Raw genomic sequence first — 18,381 nt, 5'->3', positions numbered from 1 at the left:
ATGCAGATTGCAAAATCTCATGTCTTAAATTATGGTTTATTAATTCCAATTCTTTAGGCAATATTTGTACTTCTAAATCAATTTAGTAGTTAACAACATTTTGGATTCAACGCAAAATTGAATTTGCCTTGCGCGCTCTCTCTTTCTCTTCTCTCGCTACACTCCGTTACCTGCTCTTTCGCAGGCAAGCGCACTGCGCAGTGCGCAGGCAAAAACAGTCTGATGTTAATCGTTTGTACGGCTGGTTGTTGTTTACGTTTTGTACGCAGGTATAATTTTCAAACAAATCATTTGATTTACAAAATACTTTGTTTTTATTTTTCTTGTTGATCATTTCAGCGCCGTGGAGAACTTGATAAAAACGGAACAGCTGGTGCTGAAGAACTCGATCGGTAATCAAAAGAGATTTTGCCGGCAACCGGCCGACAATATTGTTCCGCCGAGGATGCGACCAAGCAAACAAACGATTGGCATCAAGCAATCTGAATAATCAGATAGGTACATATGATATTTGTTTGAATATTATATTCAACTTGATACTTTGTGATTTTTTTCTTCTTATTTTTTCAGGTTTGGACGATTTTGGCAGTATGATCAACTAAACAGAATCGACATCGCCGCTAAAGTTTAAATATTATTATTGTGAACCATCCGTTCAAAAAGTGAACAATACTGTAAAAAATAAGTAGGTAAAAAATGTAAGAAAAACTTTTAAAAACCATTTCAAAACTATTTCTAAAGTAGTAAATTTGTATGATAAACTTCAATTTACCATTTAAAAACTATTACTCAAATAGTGAAACTGCGAAAAAATGTAGGATAAACCTTAAATAACCATATGGAAACTATTTCCAAAATAGTAGCCGTAGGTAAAAATAGCAAGAAAAATCTTAAAAAACCATTTACAAACCCTTTCTAAAATAGTAGACGCAAGGTTAAAAATTGTAAGAAAAACCTTAAAATACTATTTAAACACCACTTTTCAAACAGTAAAAACCGGGGAAAAAGGTCGCTTTTTTTTTTTAAATTAACTTTATTTTTACCATTACACAAATGGTAATTTGACGAAACGTTGTTCGGGAATTTTAAGGTTACCGTTGCTAACCACCCTCAATTCAGATGGTCGAACTTTATGAAAAATGGTTGGGTACCATTTCCGATATGGTATTTTAAAGGTTTTGCTACCATTTTTCAAATTGTGGTTACGATCTCTGAAATGGTGACAAAACTATTTAACAAAAAGTTTTTTTAAGGTTCTCGTTTATGCGGGTGGTGAACAGTTATCGTTCTGATAATGGTCAATCATTTGTTTAAATTATTTGGACTTATAAAAATTATCACGAAAATAAATTAGCTTTACATATAAACTATACGGCAAACAGGTATATCGTTCCATGAATTGTTAAACAATGGTTTGAATTGTTGGGACTTAGGAAAATTTTCGCTGATCTTTCCATGAAATGTTGAACAATGGTTTGAATTGTAGGGACTTAGGAAAATTTTCGCCATAATTCAGGTGTATCGTTCCATGAATTGTTGAACAATGGTTTGAATTGTTGGGACTTAGAAAATTTTTCGCTGAATTCAGGTGTATCATTCCATGAAATGTTGAACAATGGTTTGAATTGTAGGGACTTAGGAAAATTATCGCCATAATTCAGGTGTATAATTCCATGAAATGTTGAACAATGGTTTGGATTGTTGGGACTTAGGAAAATTTTCGCCATAATTCAGGTATATCGTTCCATGAATTGTTGAAATATTATCTGAATTATTCGGACTTAAGATTTTTTTTTGCTGTAGTTCATTTGGCTCAATCATACAATACCTGTTTCAAATAATCCTAAGCTTTTGGCGAACAGTTATATCGTTCCATGAATTGTTGTACATTTGTTTGGATTATTGGGACTTAAGAGTTTTTCGCTGAACTTCAAGTTGGAAATACTACGTCGGCTATGGTACCCTTATGTTTTAACAATAGCTGTTCCGAAAAATCCTTACCATATGGCGAAAAGTTATATTTCTCCATGAATTGTTGAACAATTGTTTGAATCATTGGGACTTAAGAAAATTTTCGTTAAAATTCATTTTTGGCTCAATCATACAAAAACTGTTTGAAATAAAACCGAACATATGAGGAATAATTATATCGTACCATTAATTGTTGTGCAATTGTTTCAATTATTAGGACTTAGGAAATTTAGCAAATTTTCCGCTTAGGTTTCTTTGACTAAATCATACCGAGTATCATAACTTTTATCATACCGGCTACAGTACTATTATGTTCTAACAATAGCTGTTTCGAATCATCCGAATCGTATGACGAATAGATACCGTTCATTAAATTGTAGGAAAAAAAATCAACCATTCGAATATGTGTAACCATTCGGGAAATAGTACCATTTTTACTTTGTTATATGGTCGTAACATTATATCAACAATATCACAAATGGTAACCATACCAGAAATAATTTTCTTATGATTTCGACAGTTTCACCTTTGGTATTTGATTATGCGGGTTTCCAATGCACTGGGGAAAATAAAAATTATTTCAAAGGGGATTTGAATAAACTTACTCGGCATAGATCTTGATTTTTGATCATCGGTGATTTTAATGCCAAACACCAATCTTGGAATAATTCAAAAGTTAATTCCAACGGTAAAATTCTATTCAGAGATTGCACTTCTGGTCTTTATTCGATTTTATACCCAAATGGGCCAACTTGCTTTTCTTCTGTTAGAAATCCATCAACAATTGATTTGGTTTTGACAAATCAAAGTCAGTATTGTGGTCCTTTAGTGACTCATGCTGATTTTGATTCTGATCATCTTCCAGTAACTTTTCACTTTCTCATGAAGCAGTTACCAGACCCAATAGTTCTGTGTTTAATTACCACAAAGCTAATTGGGACAGGTATCAGCATCATATTGAGAATAATTTAAATCATGATTTTGTTTTAGAAACCAAAGCTGATATTGATTCAGCCTTGGAATCTTTATCTAATGCAATTTTGTATGCTAGGAATATTGCTATTCCTAAAGTCCAAGTCAAATTTGATTCTCCCATTATTGATGACGATCTTCAGCTTCTGATTCGTCTGAAAAATATTCGCTGAAGACAGTATCAACGTTCTCGTGATTCTGCACTGAAGCGAATTCAAAAAGATTTGCAAAAGGTTATTGACCACAGATTCACTCTCCTGCGAAATGAAAAGTTTGCAAGAGATGTCGAACAAATTAAACCTTATTCCAAACCTTTTTGGAAACTTTCAAAGGTTCTTAAGAAACCTCAAAAACCAATCCCTTCTTTAAAAGATGGTGATAATATTCTATTAACTAATGGGGAAAAAGCTCAAAAACTTGCTCATTAATTTGAGAGTGCTCATAATTTCAACTTAAATGTTTTGAGTCCTATTGAAGATCAAATTTCAATGAAATTTCAGAATATTGTTGAACAAGAATTTTCATCAGATGAAGTTTATCATCTATTATCAAAAAATTAAAAATATGGAAGCCCTGGTGAGGATGGCATTCTTTACATTTTAATTAAAAATTACCTGAAGTAACTTTAAGTAGCTTGGTCAAAATTCGGTAATTCGATAATTTCGGAATACACCCTTCCGGCAGCAGCTGAAGATTCATGCAGTCTCACATCGCATGTTCGGGTTTAGACCTACAAGTAGCTTGGTCAAAATTTGCAACAAATCTTATGATTTGGCATATTTTCCCAATAGTTGGAAAAATGCCAAAGTAATTCCGATTTTGAAACCGGATAAAAATCCTGCTGAAGCCTCAAGCTATCGGCCCATTAGTTTGCTTTCATCTATTAGTAAATTATTCGAAAGAATAATTCTTAATAGAATGATGACGCACATTAATGAAAATTCAATATTCGCTGATGAGCAGTTTGGATTTCGCCTTGGGCATTCAAGTACTCATCAGTTGTTGAGAGTTTCAAATTTAATTCGAAGCAACAAATCTGAGTTGACCGAGCCACGTAGCCCAGTGGTAACGCTTCCGCCTCGTAAGCGGTACCAACACAACTGGTGATCTTTTCCCTTCTGGAATCGATTGCTTAGTAAAGGGAAGGTAGTGTATCGTCACAAACTGGACCTTATCACGACACCTTAGGGAGGCGACCTATGGAATGTTAACATTAACCTTAACATGTTAACATTAAGTTGAGAATGAAACTGCCACTGAATCCGCTTTGTAAATGCCGGCCCCGATACTCTTCAAGGGTGTTCCCTCAGGAACTGGGAAAGATTTACTTTTTTACAACAAATCTGAGGGCTATTCTACTGGCGCTGCTCTTCTAGACATAGAAAAAGCATTTGACAATGTTTGGCATAAAGGTTTGATTGCGAAATTAATAAGGTTTAATTTTCCGATTTATCGTACTCGTACGATCGTACTCTGCAGGTATGTTATCAGAATAGCAAATCTGATCAACTACCTGTACGTGCCGGCGTCCCTCAAGGAAGCATTTTGGGTCCAATTTTATACAATATTTTTACTTCTGACTTGCCTGATTTGCCCCCAGGATGTCAGAAATCACTTTTTGCTGATGATACAAGCATATCCGCCAAAGGTAGAAGCCTTCGTGTCATCACAAGAAGATTACAAAAAAGCTTGGATATTTTCAATTCTTATTTGGAAGAATGAAAAATTACTGAAAATGCTGCAAAAACTCAACTTATTATTTTCCCTCACAAACCAAGGGCTGATTTTCTTAAACCAAAAAGTCATCACATTATAAAGATGAATGAAGTAAATTTATAGTGGGAGGATCAAGTGAAATATCTTGGACTTGCTTTTGACAAAAACCTTACTTACAAGGATCACATTGAAAGTATACAGGTTAAATGTAACAAGTATGTTGGAGAGTCAGGTTGATCTCCACTGGACCAAAAACAAACAATCATCAATGACCGGGGTTCATTTGTTGAGGGTTTCGGTAGTCTGAGCGGAGAGAACTTTCTCCCAGAACTTTCTCTCTAGCCGAAGATGAATACATCGCACTAGGTTCAGCAATCGTACGAATTAGAGAACAACTCAAGTTGGATAAAGGTCCCCAAAGGGGAAAGGTCACGGGGTGACCGTAGCGCCCGCGGCGCGGCGATTGTAAATTATTGTACAGTCCTAGAAATAAACGTTCTTGTTAGAATTCGTGTAGTTTACGGTAATTCGCGTGTTTTATTTTATTACGGTGACCACGAAACCGTCACCCGGAAGCCCGGGGAGTCGTTCCCGCGGACTAATTGGACCTCCTCAACCAGTGTGTGTGCGCAGATGGATCTGCGCCCAATCTACCATCGGTCTATGTTGGGACCTACCAACGGAACCACGGACCACTTATCGAAGGCAACCAGGTCCCCAACAAAGTATATTAAATGTTTGTATCCACTTATAAACAGGAATTCTAGACTTTGTCTCAAGAATAAACTGTTAATTTATGAACAAATTTTCAGACCTGCCATGCTTTATGCTGTGCCGATCTGGACAAGCTGTTGCTTAACAAGCAAGAAAAAACTTCAGAGGATTCAGAACAAAATTCTGAAAATGATTCTGAAACTTTCTCCTGGTTCAGCACCAGTGAACTTCATCAATTAGCCGAAGTTGACACTTTGGATGTTATGTCCAATAAGATAATTGATGCATTTCGACAAAAATCATTGCAGTGTTCAGCTGCATTGATCCGCTCTTTATATAGTTTATAAGTTAGTTTTAAAGTATCCCTTTTCCCTTTTGTACATGTAGGATCTCCTATACTTGAAATCACTGAATAGCGAAAGCTACAATATTTCATGAATAAATGAAAGTTGCTACACCCAAAGGAAAAATATATCTCAAAATCTGCAACAGTGGATTTGCTGCAGAAAATGTTATATTTTATGACAGTTTTTGCAGCAAGCTCATAGCTCATTTTTGCCAGCGTAGTAAATATGTCAGCGATCTGCAGTTCTCACCAATACATATAAAGCTGGCGCGTCCCCTAGCAACACGCAAGAGAGAAAAATGTGTTGGTGCTCTGTCCCGCTCAATTCATCAAATGTCCATGGCGCGTTGGTAGCGTGTCGGAATAATAACCAAGAAGTGTGTGGTTTAATCCTTGTTCTGTTATTATTTTTTTTTGCAATACAACCAAACAGCCGTCGGTAATGTCGATAATTGTCAGTAACGGGTAAAAATGTCATACCCCTATATCGCAAAAAATGCATGAGGGCAGTTTTCATGCAGATCCTGATAAACTTTCATGCCGCCATGCATCACAATCATGCGACCGCCGTTTGGGTGTAGTATTTACAATTGAGGTGAAAAGTCATTAACTGAATGAATGTACATGGAAGAAAAAACCCGATTTAATCCCACCAGGGGTGAGATAGAGCCTTTCTTACTAAAGAATATAACTTCTTTTAATTCACAACATCGACTTAATACAAAAAATCTTATGATGAAAGCAAGGTATGTGATGTGTTTTCTAAAGGAAATTGAAAACGCAATTTTCACCAATAGAATATTTTTAATCGTACTAATTCTTAATCAAACAAGCGTTTATGACAAACGCTAGCATAGCTAGCTTCCAATGCGCAAGTGACGACACACACCGCGGTTTTGGTTTTCTAGTTTTGGTACGAGCCCAAAAACCGAACAAAGCAGGAGCAAAGCAAAACCGAGTTAACCGCACAGTGGGAAGCTTGCCATTCAGCGTCTACGAAAGTGAGAGAGTCAGAGATAGATATTTTTACAACCGCACCACTACACACTCAATCGCAATACCTTAGGTAGAAAGCCATTGGCGTCGCGAGCATTGAAAACTTTGAAAACGATATAAAGCTTAGAAGCTTCGAAAGCTCCTATTGGAATCCAATGAACTCAGTTGAATAAACTTACGAAATCACGACAAAATAAAGCCTACTTAAAGGCGATTTTAGGAGCACACGGGAAACAAATTGTTTGTACCCGGATGAATGTCCTATGTCAAAAAAGTTTTTGCATAAACATTGGACAGTTATGCAAAAACGGACAGAGCAAAAGAAACCGAAAAGCTACGATATCTTACATGTTGAAGGAAACATCGGTAGACAAGCTACTACGAACGAGTATAAGTCGAGCCGAAACATATGCGCCAGCATTCTCGCGCCAGTATTCGAAGCTCAACTTTACAACTTGTCGGCTTGGCGACGAAGCGTCGAAAATCGAAGCAGTGTGATTTTTAGCGGTTTTCGGATTAAAATTCATGCTGAATCGTCTTATTTACGAAGCTGGAAATGACGTCAGCCTTAAAGTAAAACATATACCTTTCTTTAGTAAGAAAGGCAAAAGCAAATCTTTCTAAAAATTGATCGGAATTGCCGATCGATGTCAATTGTTTCAGTTGCTCACTCATGGTCTGTACTATGAATGTAGGAAGAAATTTTGGATAAAATCAGCAATGAAAAATGTTGGCGAATGTCACCAGGTGCGCTTTCACCTTTTTTTAGGGATTTTTTTTTCTTATGGTAGGTTAATCAAGCGACTCTAACTCCAGAACCATATTATGAATCTGGATGAATATTTGGGAGGTTGTAAAGCTCGAAAAATTCAATATTTGAGATAAATAAAAGATATGAAAATGAAAAAATTGGACCATATTTTCATTTGAAAACTGTGTATTTTGTTGAAAAGTCTGGCCGCATCCGAAAACAGATGGATAATTCGAAATTTGCGCGGCAACTCGCCCAGGTTCAGCACACTAGCATTCATCTGCATTTAGAAGAATCGAAATCGGATTTATGGGAGCTGAGAACGGCGCGACACAAAATTTTGCAAATTTTACCACATACGAACATCACTCGACCTCCACGGAATTTATTTTCTCAAAATTCGAGGTTCGAGATAAACGAGTTCTGTCAAGGTGAATCGATAGAGCGTCGAAAATCGATGCAGTGTGATTTTAGCGATTTTTGGATTAAAATTCATGCTGAATCGACATATTTACGAAGCTGGAAATGACGTCCAGCCTTAAAGTAAAACCTATACCTTTCTTTAGTAAGAAAGGCAAAATCTGAATAAATATAAATTAAAAAACGTTACCTAATCCACCAGAAGGTGGTTGCTGCCTTCCTCCTAAAAACCTTGCAATCACACACTACGAAAGCTTTGGCTAACGCTTACTTAGTAAAGACACTATACATCTGGATGCTGCCATCTATGATAAATTTAATGAACCATTTGAAAGTACTGCAGTGTTTGTGTGCGTGCACTGAGCGGAAAGTTCCGACAGCTATCCGCCGGAGCTTTCAAATTATGTAAATAATGACCCTCTTTTGTATCAACCAAAACAGTTTTTCTACATAACTTTTAAAGTACTGCACCAAACCGGATGAAATTCAAAAAAGACTTGAAGAACCTGAAGACGAATCCAAAGACATAGATCCGGACAAAATCGGTCGAGCCAGTTCCGAGAAAAGTGAGTGAGAAAAAAAATTCTACGTCCATCCACACGCACAGACATTTGCTCAGAATTTGATTGTGAGCCGATATGTATACGTAAAGGTATCGAGAAATTAAAAAGAGAGATGTGAGCCGGTAACATGGAGTGAAACTTTCACAGCTGTCATGGAATACTTCACACCAGCTTGACAGAAAGTTTAACTCCATGTTGCACTTTTAATTTCTCGATAGCCTTGCTTCAGTGAGGTGAGGAAGGCAAAAAAGAAGACGGAGCACCGATCCAGTGTGCAAATGGGTCGAACTGCCAGGACTGCGCGGCGAACGAAGAAACGCTAACTCACAAGTTCAGCGAGTGCTTCCGCGTAGCAGCGGCCTGGGCGCACACAGCGATGACTAACGGCGATCGACAGAGGAAGGCAGCAGTTTTCTTTCGGCGAACTCTTCAGACCAGTTCTGAATGGAATTGCAGACGGACGAAGAGCAAAATTACTTAAAACATTCATCAGCTATATCTTCTTTGTTGACAAATGGTCAACAACTGCAATTGATTTAGCTGCTTTGAAGTTTGAGCTAAGCCTTGTTGGTTGAAATGGTGTAACCACTGTCGCGCCCGGAGATCCCGGGGCCCTCCTGACCACAAGCTACAAGAAAAGTGGAACTGGGAACACCTTCAGGCTCCTCCGGGGCGCCTGGTACCGACACCCCCACGAAGAATGACCCATAGGAGTATGGGTGTTGAAGGCTGTTGCAAAAAGATATATCGTCAGCTGTGTGCTACACTCAAACCCCGATGGTTTGACATCAACTGTTGTCAAACGAACGGGGTCACTTTTTAGTTTGACACCCCTTTTACACGGAGTTCACACACACTGCCAAACGATTGTTGTGATAGTGTGCGTGAGCGCTGTGTAAAAAGTGACAGTTCGTTAATTTTTAGTTTGACTTTGACCAACCAACGGTGTACTAACTAAAAAAGTGTCAAACGAAAAAGTGACCAACCACCGGGGGTTGAGTGTATCTTGTGACATAGTCCATTTTGGTCAAAAATGCAAGATGCTTCAACCCGATTTTGGGAACTCGCTTCCCAATTCGCCTTCGGTATGCCCAAAGATGCAATTTTGCATCATTAGTTCGTTCATATAATTTTCCATACAAATTTGGCAGCTGTCCATACAAAAATGATTTGTGAAAATTAAAAAATCTGTATCTTTTGAAGGAATTTTTTGATCGATTTAGTGTCTTCGGCAAAGTTGTAGGTATGGATATGGACTACACTGAAAAGAAAAATGATACACGGTAAAAAAAATTGGTGTTTTTTAATTTCACCTTTTGTCACTATAACTTGATTTGCAAAAAAAAAACGGTGCATTTTATCAAAAATTAACTAAAGTACGTTTTGATTGCAAATTCGATTTTACATCAAAAAATCAAGTTGAAATTTTTTTGCGACCAATATTTCGATTTTTTTAATCTATATTGATTCAAAAAATCATAACTCGGTCAAAGATTTTTTGCCCATCTGGAAATTTCTGAAAAGTTGGCATTAAAACATATAAAAAATTTAAAAATAGTGTTTTTTGCAAATTAAGTTTTAGTGCAAAAAAGTGAAATTAAAAATCACCAATTTTTCTTACCGTATATTTTTTTCAGTGTAGTCATATCCATACCTACAACTTTGCCGAAGACACCAAATCGATCGAAAAATTCCTTCAAATACAGATTTTAATTTTCACAAATCATTTTTGTATGGACAGCTGCCAAATTTGTATAAAATTATATGAACGAAATAATGATGAAAAATGGCTTCTTTAGGCATACCAAACACAAAAGTTTCAGCCGGATTATAAAATACAAAAAAAGTCGAATGACCGAAATCTCAGAGAATTGCTCATAGACCAATTTATCATCAAAATGATCGTGTACACTTGTGACACGTCATACATGGATGGATGTTGTGAAAAAATCTTCTTATTCTTCACAAATTTATATTGATGCACACTTTCTGAAGGCAATGCAATCTTTTGTTTTTGAAAATATTCTGATTGAGTCGGTTCAATTATTGATTTAGGCCTATTTTAGTTTGTGTATTTCTCCGATTTTTGTTTACATAATTTACTGTATCTTTTAACTGGTGTAACCAAATTTGTTGAAACTTAGTTGCTTTAAAAATGCAACTTTGAAGAATGTCTCTGCGTCAAATTCAATGAATGCAGCATGGTTGTTAAAGCGCCACTTTTCGATCTGGAAAGTTTTGCGCATTTTCTTCCTGGTTCACGCTGGTATGAACGCTGTTCACGTTTACGCGAACTCATTTTTTCGGGTGAAGTCACCTGCAATGATTCAACACAAAAACATGATGTTAAGTTCGAAAAGTATTGACGTAGACTACGTTTTACTCGAAGGTACTGGGGTGCCATTCCAAAAAAAACCCGGGCCGCAGGCCCAGAAATAACTTATAAGTAGGGTTAGTGAAATTTCACGATTTCGCGGACAGCGAAATTTGTCTTTTTCCACGAAATCCCGTGAAATTTTATGTTTGTGTGAAACTGTAACGATTTTTCTTTAAATATTTTATCAAACTCAAATAAGAATAAAAATAATTTAATAATTGTTCAACTACTAATTAGTAATTTTAATATAGGGTCAGTGAATTTTGATGATGAATTTTGATGCGGTCGGTGTGAAATTCTTGAAATTTATAATGTTTTTCTCCAAATATCATCAATATTTTAACCATAAAGACTATTTAAGTAATTTTTATAAATTTTCAATAGAAAAGCTTGACATGAACCATTTGATAAATTGATTGGATTTTTCTGTTTTTTTTAGAAACTAACAAAATTTAGTAATATTTTTTTCTCTTTGGTAAAATTTTACTACTATTTTATTTGAAATGTTAAATTTCAAAAAAAAATCAAAGAAATAAGCTTTGTTTTAACCAAAATTAAATGATGAGTATTTTTTTATCTTTGAAATCACCTTTTAAAAACATTTAAGATTTTTTTCTAAATCCCGTTCAATTTGAACGATATTTAATTATATGGGTGGATGATTCCCGTGAAAGATAAAAAATGACAACTTTTTTTTTGTTTTCCGTTCTCATTTTGAATAAAAAATTTGATTTCGTTTCGAATTATATTATTTTTGCCTTTTGATTTTAAATTTAGTTTTTGAAAAGAAAAATGAAATCCTTAAAAATATTTGTTAAGAAACAAACCATCCACATTAACGACCCCCGGGTCTTTTGTGGTCTCTATTGCAAGTTTCTGCTCGAACCTAGGAGTCCGAAGGCTTGAATGGGGAGAGCACCCAAACCTCTTTCTACTCCAAGGAACCTTCCACCCCAGTGTTTGAAATGACGGCCTTCGGATTGCGAGTCCAACCGCCGCCAGCGATTCCACCGGAGTAGGCTTGGTTTGGTGTGTTGTTTGTACTTATGGCATGGAGACGACTCCTAAACCTGGAATGACTTAACGGCCTTACAACCAAGGCTGCGGCTGCGGGCTAAATGTTGCAGAAAATTCAAATTATTTTACTTATTTTGGCTGGACAAGATTGATGTAAAAACAGAAGCAAATCAGCAAGAACGTTTTTGCTAGATTAGTCGAATATTAAAAAGTAGTTCAACAAATGGAAATACGCATGCCCTACATTTTGTTTTAAAATATGAATAAAGCTCATCCATAAAACAGGTGGAACCTTTTTTGAAATTTATGAGATTTTTTTGTGTCACGTTGAAATTTAGTGAAGATATTTTTAGTCTTTTGAAGAATAATATATAATGAAGCATAAAAAGTAGTTTCTACGATTTAAAGAAAAGATTTTCAGGTTATTTTAACATTTTCCACGTTCCGCGAAATTTGCGTGAAATTTTGTGTTTTGAAATTGAGGTCCCGTGAAATTTGCTATTTTCAAACGCTTATATCTTCCTTCCCTCAAATCGAATCGCCACGATTTTTGTTGCAATCGATTTGAAAATTATTCAGCAATTTGCTATTAAATTTTCCAAGTTGGCAAAATAGTTTAACTATTGAAACTATTCAATATTTTGCATATGTTTTCAAATTGCAAAATGAGCGCTTCACAAACAAGTACCTATTTTGAGAAGAAAATCACCCGAGCACCGCGACCGCGTATCGGTCGCGGAAAAGGAGGGGAAGTAGTGGGCCGAAAACATATACACTCAACCCCCGGTGGTTGGTCACTTTTTCGTTTGACACTTTTTTAGTTTGTACCCCGTTGGTTGGTCAAAGTCAAACTAAAAAGTGACGAACTGTCACTTTTTACACGGCGCTCACACACACTATCTAAACAAACGTTCAGTAGTGTGTGTGAACTCCGTGTAAAAGGGGTGTCAAACTAAAAAGTGACCCCGTTCGTTTGACAACAGTTGGTGTCAAACCATCGGGGTTTGAGTGTACACCATATTCTTGATTTACACAACGAAATGGGGGTGTTTAAATCGAGAATCGTTTAAAAAAAGAATGTCCATGACTTAAATTGAGAATATGACTTAAATTAAGAATATTTGGGATTTCGTAACTTTTCGGAGAATTTTCAAAATGTATCAATTGTATTTTGTTAAGAAATGCATAGCATAGCATAGCATTGGTGTCTACCCGTAGCTGCTACTTCGTTATTGACCAGGACCCCCAAACATTGCTCCGTGGACCACAGATGAAAAGTAGGAACCAATCATCACCCCTTCGCAATTTTCAAAGGTCCCTATCATGCTGATCAATACCGACGCCGGCCACGACCAGTGGTAAGACACGGGAAGTGGATGGGAATGTTAGTCCGATACTTGAGTGATGGGACCGCCAAATCGACTGCGTCTCCGACAAAGTATCACATGAGTTTTGAGGGTTAGTAAGATGGGTATGAGGTCAGGATTCACTGTGGTAGGTGATGCGACCATAAGCAATTTGTTTATCGGTTGAAATTTTAAAAATCTTAGGCAGCCGGCTGCGGAAAGATAGCTATCTAGGGATTTAAATATAGTATTAATTCGACCGCGATTCTCCAGAAATTCTCCGTCGGCGTGCCTTCCGATCAACGGTGATGTAGGAAGGGCTTCATTTATTGAAATGATTATTGAAATGATATAGAAAGGGCTTAATCCAGCAACACGACTTGCTAGTCTCAAAAAAAAAAATAGGTACGTTTTCATAGAAAACTATAAATAGAGAACAACACAAAAAAACTCATCGGCCAACGAACGCGAGTGAAAAAAAACAATGAAAAAAAAAGAAGGTAAAAAAACAGAACTGCGCGTCCCGGAAAGCACCACACGAAAAAACAGGACTGCGCGTCCACACAGGCTCCGCACTACTGATGCCATTATTTAATTATAATAGCCAATCACCCCATGCACTCGAACAGCGACACAAAAGAGACGGAAAATAACACGAAAAAACAGGACTGCGCGTCCACACAGGCACCGCACTACTGATGCCATTATTTAATTATAATAGCCAATCACCCCATGCACTCGAACAGCGACACAAAAGAGACGGAAAATAACACGAAAAAACAGGACTGCGCGTCCACACAGGCACCGCACTACTGATGCCATTATTTAATTATAATAGCCAATCACCCCATGCACTCGAACAGCGACACAAAAGAGATGGAAAATAACACGAAAAAAACATGACTGCGCGTCCACACAGGCACCGCACTACTGATGCCATTATTTAATTATAATAGCCAATCACCCCATGCACTCGAACAGCGACACAAAAGAGACGGAAAATAACACGAAAAAACAGGACTGCGCGTCCACACAGGCACCGCACTACTGATGCCATTATTTAATTACAATAGCCAATCACCCCATGCACTCGAACAGCGACACAAAAGAGACGGAAAATAACAAGAAAAAACAGGACTGCGCGTCCACACAGGCACCGCACTACTGATGCCATTATTTAATTGCAATAGCCAATCACCCCATGCACTCGAACAGCGACACAAAAGAGACGGAAAATAACACGAAAAAACAGGACTTCGCGTCCACACAGGCACCGCGCTACTGATGCCATTATTTAATTATAATAGCCAATCACCCCATGCACTCGAACAGCGACACAAAAGAGACGGAAAATAACACGAAAAAACAGGACTGCGCGTCCACACAGGCACCGCACTACTGATGCCATTATTTAATTATAATAGCCAATCACCCCATGCACTCGAACAGCGACACAAAAGAGACGGAAAATAACACGAAAAAAACAGGACTGCGCGTCCACACAGGCACCGCACTACTGATGCCATTATTTAATTACAATAGCCAATCACCCCATGCACTCGAACAGCGACACAAAAGAGACGGAAAATAACAAGAAAAAACAGGACTGCGCGTCCACACAGGCACCGCACTACTGATGCCATTATTTAATTGCAATAGCCAATCACCCCATGCACTCGAACAGCGACACAAAAGAGACGGAAAATAACACGAAAAAACAGGACTTCGCGTCCACACAGGCACCGCGCTACTGATGCCATTATTTAATTATAATAGCCAATCACCCCATGCACTCGAACAGCGACACAAAAGAGACGGAAAATAACACGAAAAAACAGGACTGCGCGTCCACACAGGCACCGCACTACTGATGCCATTATTTGATTATAATAGCCAATCACCCCATGCACTCGAACAGCGACACAAAAGAGATGGAAAATAACACGAAAAAAACAGGACTGCGCGTCCACACAGGCACCGCACTACTGATGCCAAAGAGACGGAAAATAACAAGAAAAAACAGGACTGCGCGTCCACACAGGCTCCGCACTACTCCAATTGTATTTTGTTAAGAAATGTTATTAAAACATTTTATCATGGTTTCGGAACACCTGGGATGTTCTAGTCCATCCGAAACTTCCGCAAATGTTGTGCAACAAACTTACCAAAGAAACAAGTAGAAACTTCAAGATTTTGACAACGGATCCTATCCAGACTGCTTCAGTGAGTGTGGTAGGCTACAGATCATTATTGTAACAACTTATTGGGATGATCTGGGTCATCCAAGAACTCCCTGGAGTTAAGATCTGTGAATCTACCGCCGTAACAAGCAAGAAGTCGACGGTTTTTTACCCCGGAATATATCCGCATAGCTTCAGTGAGTATGGTAGATTACTTTGCTGATGTGTTGAGATGTTTTGGGACATCTAAGAACTCCCTGGAGCTAAGATCTATGAATCTACCGCCGTAACAAGCAAGGGGTCGACGATTTTTGACCCCGGAACATATCCGCATAGCTTCAGTGAGTATGGTAGACTACTTTGCTGGGGTGTTGGGATGTGTTTGGATGTCCTGGGTCATCCAAAGACTTCCTAAAGTGAAGATCTGTGAATCTACCGCCGTAACAAGCAAGAAGTCAACGGTTTTGACCCCGGAATATATCCGCATAGACTAGCTGAGATGTTCTACATTCCTGAGTTATGATCTGTGGGACCGCCGTCAAGAGGTCACGATTTTTACCGGACCCTAGAGTTATGATCTGTTCAAAGCCGAACCTACGTAACAAGCAAGAAGTCGACGTTTTTGACCCCGGAACATATCCGCATAGCTTCAGTGGGTACGGTAGACTAGTTTGCTGATGTGTTGGGATGTTCTGGGACATCCAAGGATTCCCTGGAGTTAAGATCTGTGGGTCAACTGACGTAAAACGCAAGAGGTCGACGTTTTTGACCTTCGGAAATATCCGCAGAGCTTAAGTGAGTTTGGTAGACTTCTTTGCAATTATGTGAACATCCCGTTCCAGAAAGTTCTTGTTACAGCCATAGAACATCGTGTTATAACTCAATGGAGTTCTTGGAAGACACAAGACAGTCCAATACAACAGCAAAGTAGTCAACCATAATCACTAAAGTTATGCGGGTTTGTCCCAAGGTCAAAAACCATCGACCTCTAGCTTGTTACGGTGGTAGATTCACAGATCTTAACTCTAGGAAGTCTTTGGATGACCCAGGACATCCAAACACATCCCAACACCCCAGCAAAGTAGTCTACCATACTCACTGAAGCTATGCGGATATGTTCTGGGGTCAAACATCGTCGACCTCTGGCTTGTTACGGCGGTAGACCCACAGATCATAACTCCACGGAGTTCTTGTATGTCCCAGAACATCCCAACACATCAGCAAAGTAGTCTACCATACTCACTGAAGCTATGCGGATATATTCCGGGGTCAAAAACGTCGACTTCTTGCTTGTTACGGCGGTAGATTCACATATCTTAACTCTAGGAAGTCTTTGGATGACCCAGGACATCCAAACACATCCCAACACCCCAGCAAAGTAGTCTACCATACTCACTGAAGCTATGCGGATATGTTCCGGGGTCAAAAATCGTCGACCTCTTGCTTGTTACGGCGGTAGACCCACAGATCTTAACTCCAGGGAGTCCTTGGATGTCTCAGAACATCCCAACACATCAGCAAAGTTGTCTACCATACTCACTGAAGCTATGCGGATATATTCCGGGGTCAAAAACCGTCGACTTCTTGCTTGTTACGGCGGTAGATTCACAGATCTTAACTCTAGGAAGTCTTTGGATGACCCAGGACATCCAAACACATCCCAACACCCCAGCAAAGTAGTCTACCATACTCACTGAAACTATGCGGATATGTTCCGGGGTCAAAAATCGTCGACCTCTTGCTTGTTACGGCGGTAGACCCACAGATCTTAACTCCAGGGAGTCCTTGGATGTCTCAGAACATCCCAACACATCAGCAAAGTTGTCTACCATACTCACTGAAGCTATGCGGATATATTCCGGGGTCAAAAACCGTCTTCCTCTTGCTTGTTACGGCGGTGGACCCACAGATCTTAACTTCAGGGAGTTCTTGGATGACCCAGATCATCCCAATAAGTTGTTACAACAATGATCTGTAGCCTACCACACTCACTGAAGCAGTCTGGATAGGATATGTGTCAAAATCTTGAAGTTTCCACTTGTTTCTTTGGTAAGCCTGTTGCACAACATTTGCGGAAGTTTCGGATATACTAGAACATCCCAGGTGTTCCGAAACCATGATAAAATGTTTTAATAACATTTCTTAACAAAATACAATTGATACATTTTGAAAATTCTCCGAAAAGTTACGAAATCCCAAATATTCTTAATTTAAGTCATATTCTCAATTTAAGTCATGGACATTCTATTTTTAAGTCATGACTTAAAAAAAGTTGCGTAAATCGAGAATCGTTTAAAAAAGGTGACTTAAAAAAAGAATATGGTGTATAAGAACATGTGCCAGTTTTCAGACCATCATTCACGTCTCAGACGTCGGACCGGCAGCAGCAGCAGAAGCAGGAGAGGACCAGATAAGCAGCAGCAGGAGAGAGAGGGACCAGAGCCACAACAGAAGCGCGCATCGCCTTCTCGTCAGCCAGTTGCCTCTCGATGGCCGGACCGTTTGGATCTTCTGAGGAAGAGGGTGAGGGGTGAGGACTGCCCAACTCTTTGAAGTTGCCTTCACTCCCCGTCCCTCGTACTACCAGATGAAATGCCTTTCAGGAACAAATTTTGATCTACGGGGGTGACGGATTGCACAGCTTTCTGAGGCTGCTCTCGCCTCCTATCCCTCTCCCTCCCCTCATTCTGCTACCAATTCTTTAAGTTAGCGGAAAATCGTTTTTCGTTCTTCTCTTTCCTTCCTCTCTTTGGTGTTGTTGTTTGAATAAGGCTTAAACTTCTAGTCAAAGAAAGTATCGAGAAATTAAAAAGAGAGATGTGAGCCGGTAACATAGAGTTAAACTTTCGCAAATGAGCAGTTCTCTCAGATTTCGGTCATTCGATTTTTTTTGTATTTTTTAATCCGACTGAAACTTTTTTGGAGCCTTCGGTATGCCCAAAGAAGCCATTTTGCATTATTACTCTGTCCATATAATTTTCCATACAAATTTGGCAAAAATTATGTATAAAA

The 18,381-nt window shown here is 38.5% G+C and overlaps 1 long non-coding RNA gene across 1 annotated transcript; it reads left to right on the top strand.

The window, feature by feature from the left end:
• The first annotated feature begins 203 nt into the window (after nt 1–203).
• On the top strand, nt 204–904 carry LOC119770629. The gene is made up of 3 exons (XR_005278921.1): nt 204–269; nt 340–498; nt 571–904. It is a non-coding gene; the product is annotated as an uncharacterized LOC119770629 (long non-coding RNA).
• The last annotated feature ends 17,477 nt before the right edge of the window (nt 905–18,381 follow it).

This window comes from Culex quinquefasciatus, chromosome 3 (genome assembly GCF_015732765.1).
Source record: "Culex quinquefasciatus strain JHB chromosome 3, VPISU_Cqui_1.0_pri_paternal, whole genome shotgun sequence".
NCBI lineage: Eukaryota > Metazoa > Arthropoda > Insecta > Diptera > Culicidae > Culex > Culex quinquefasciatus.
The sequence above is the reverse complement of the archived record's forward strand: the minus strand, read 5'-3'. Positions and strand labels throughout refer to the sequence as shown.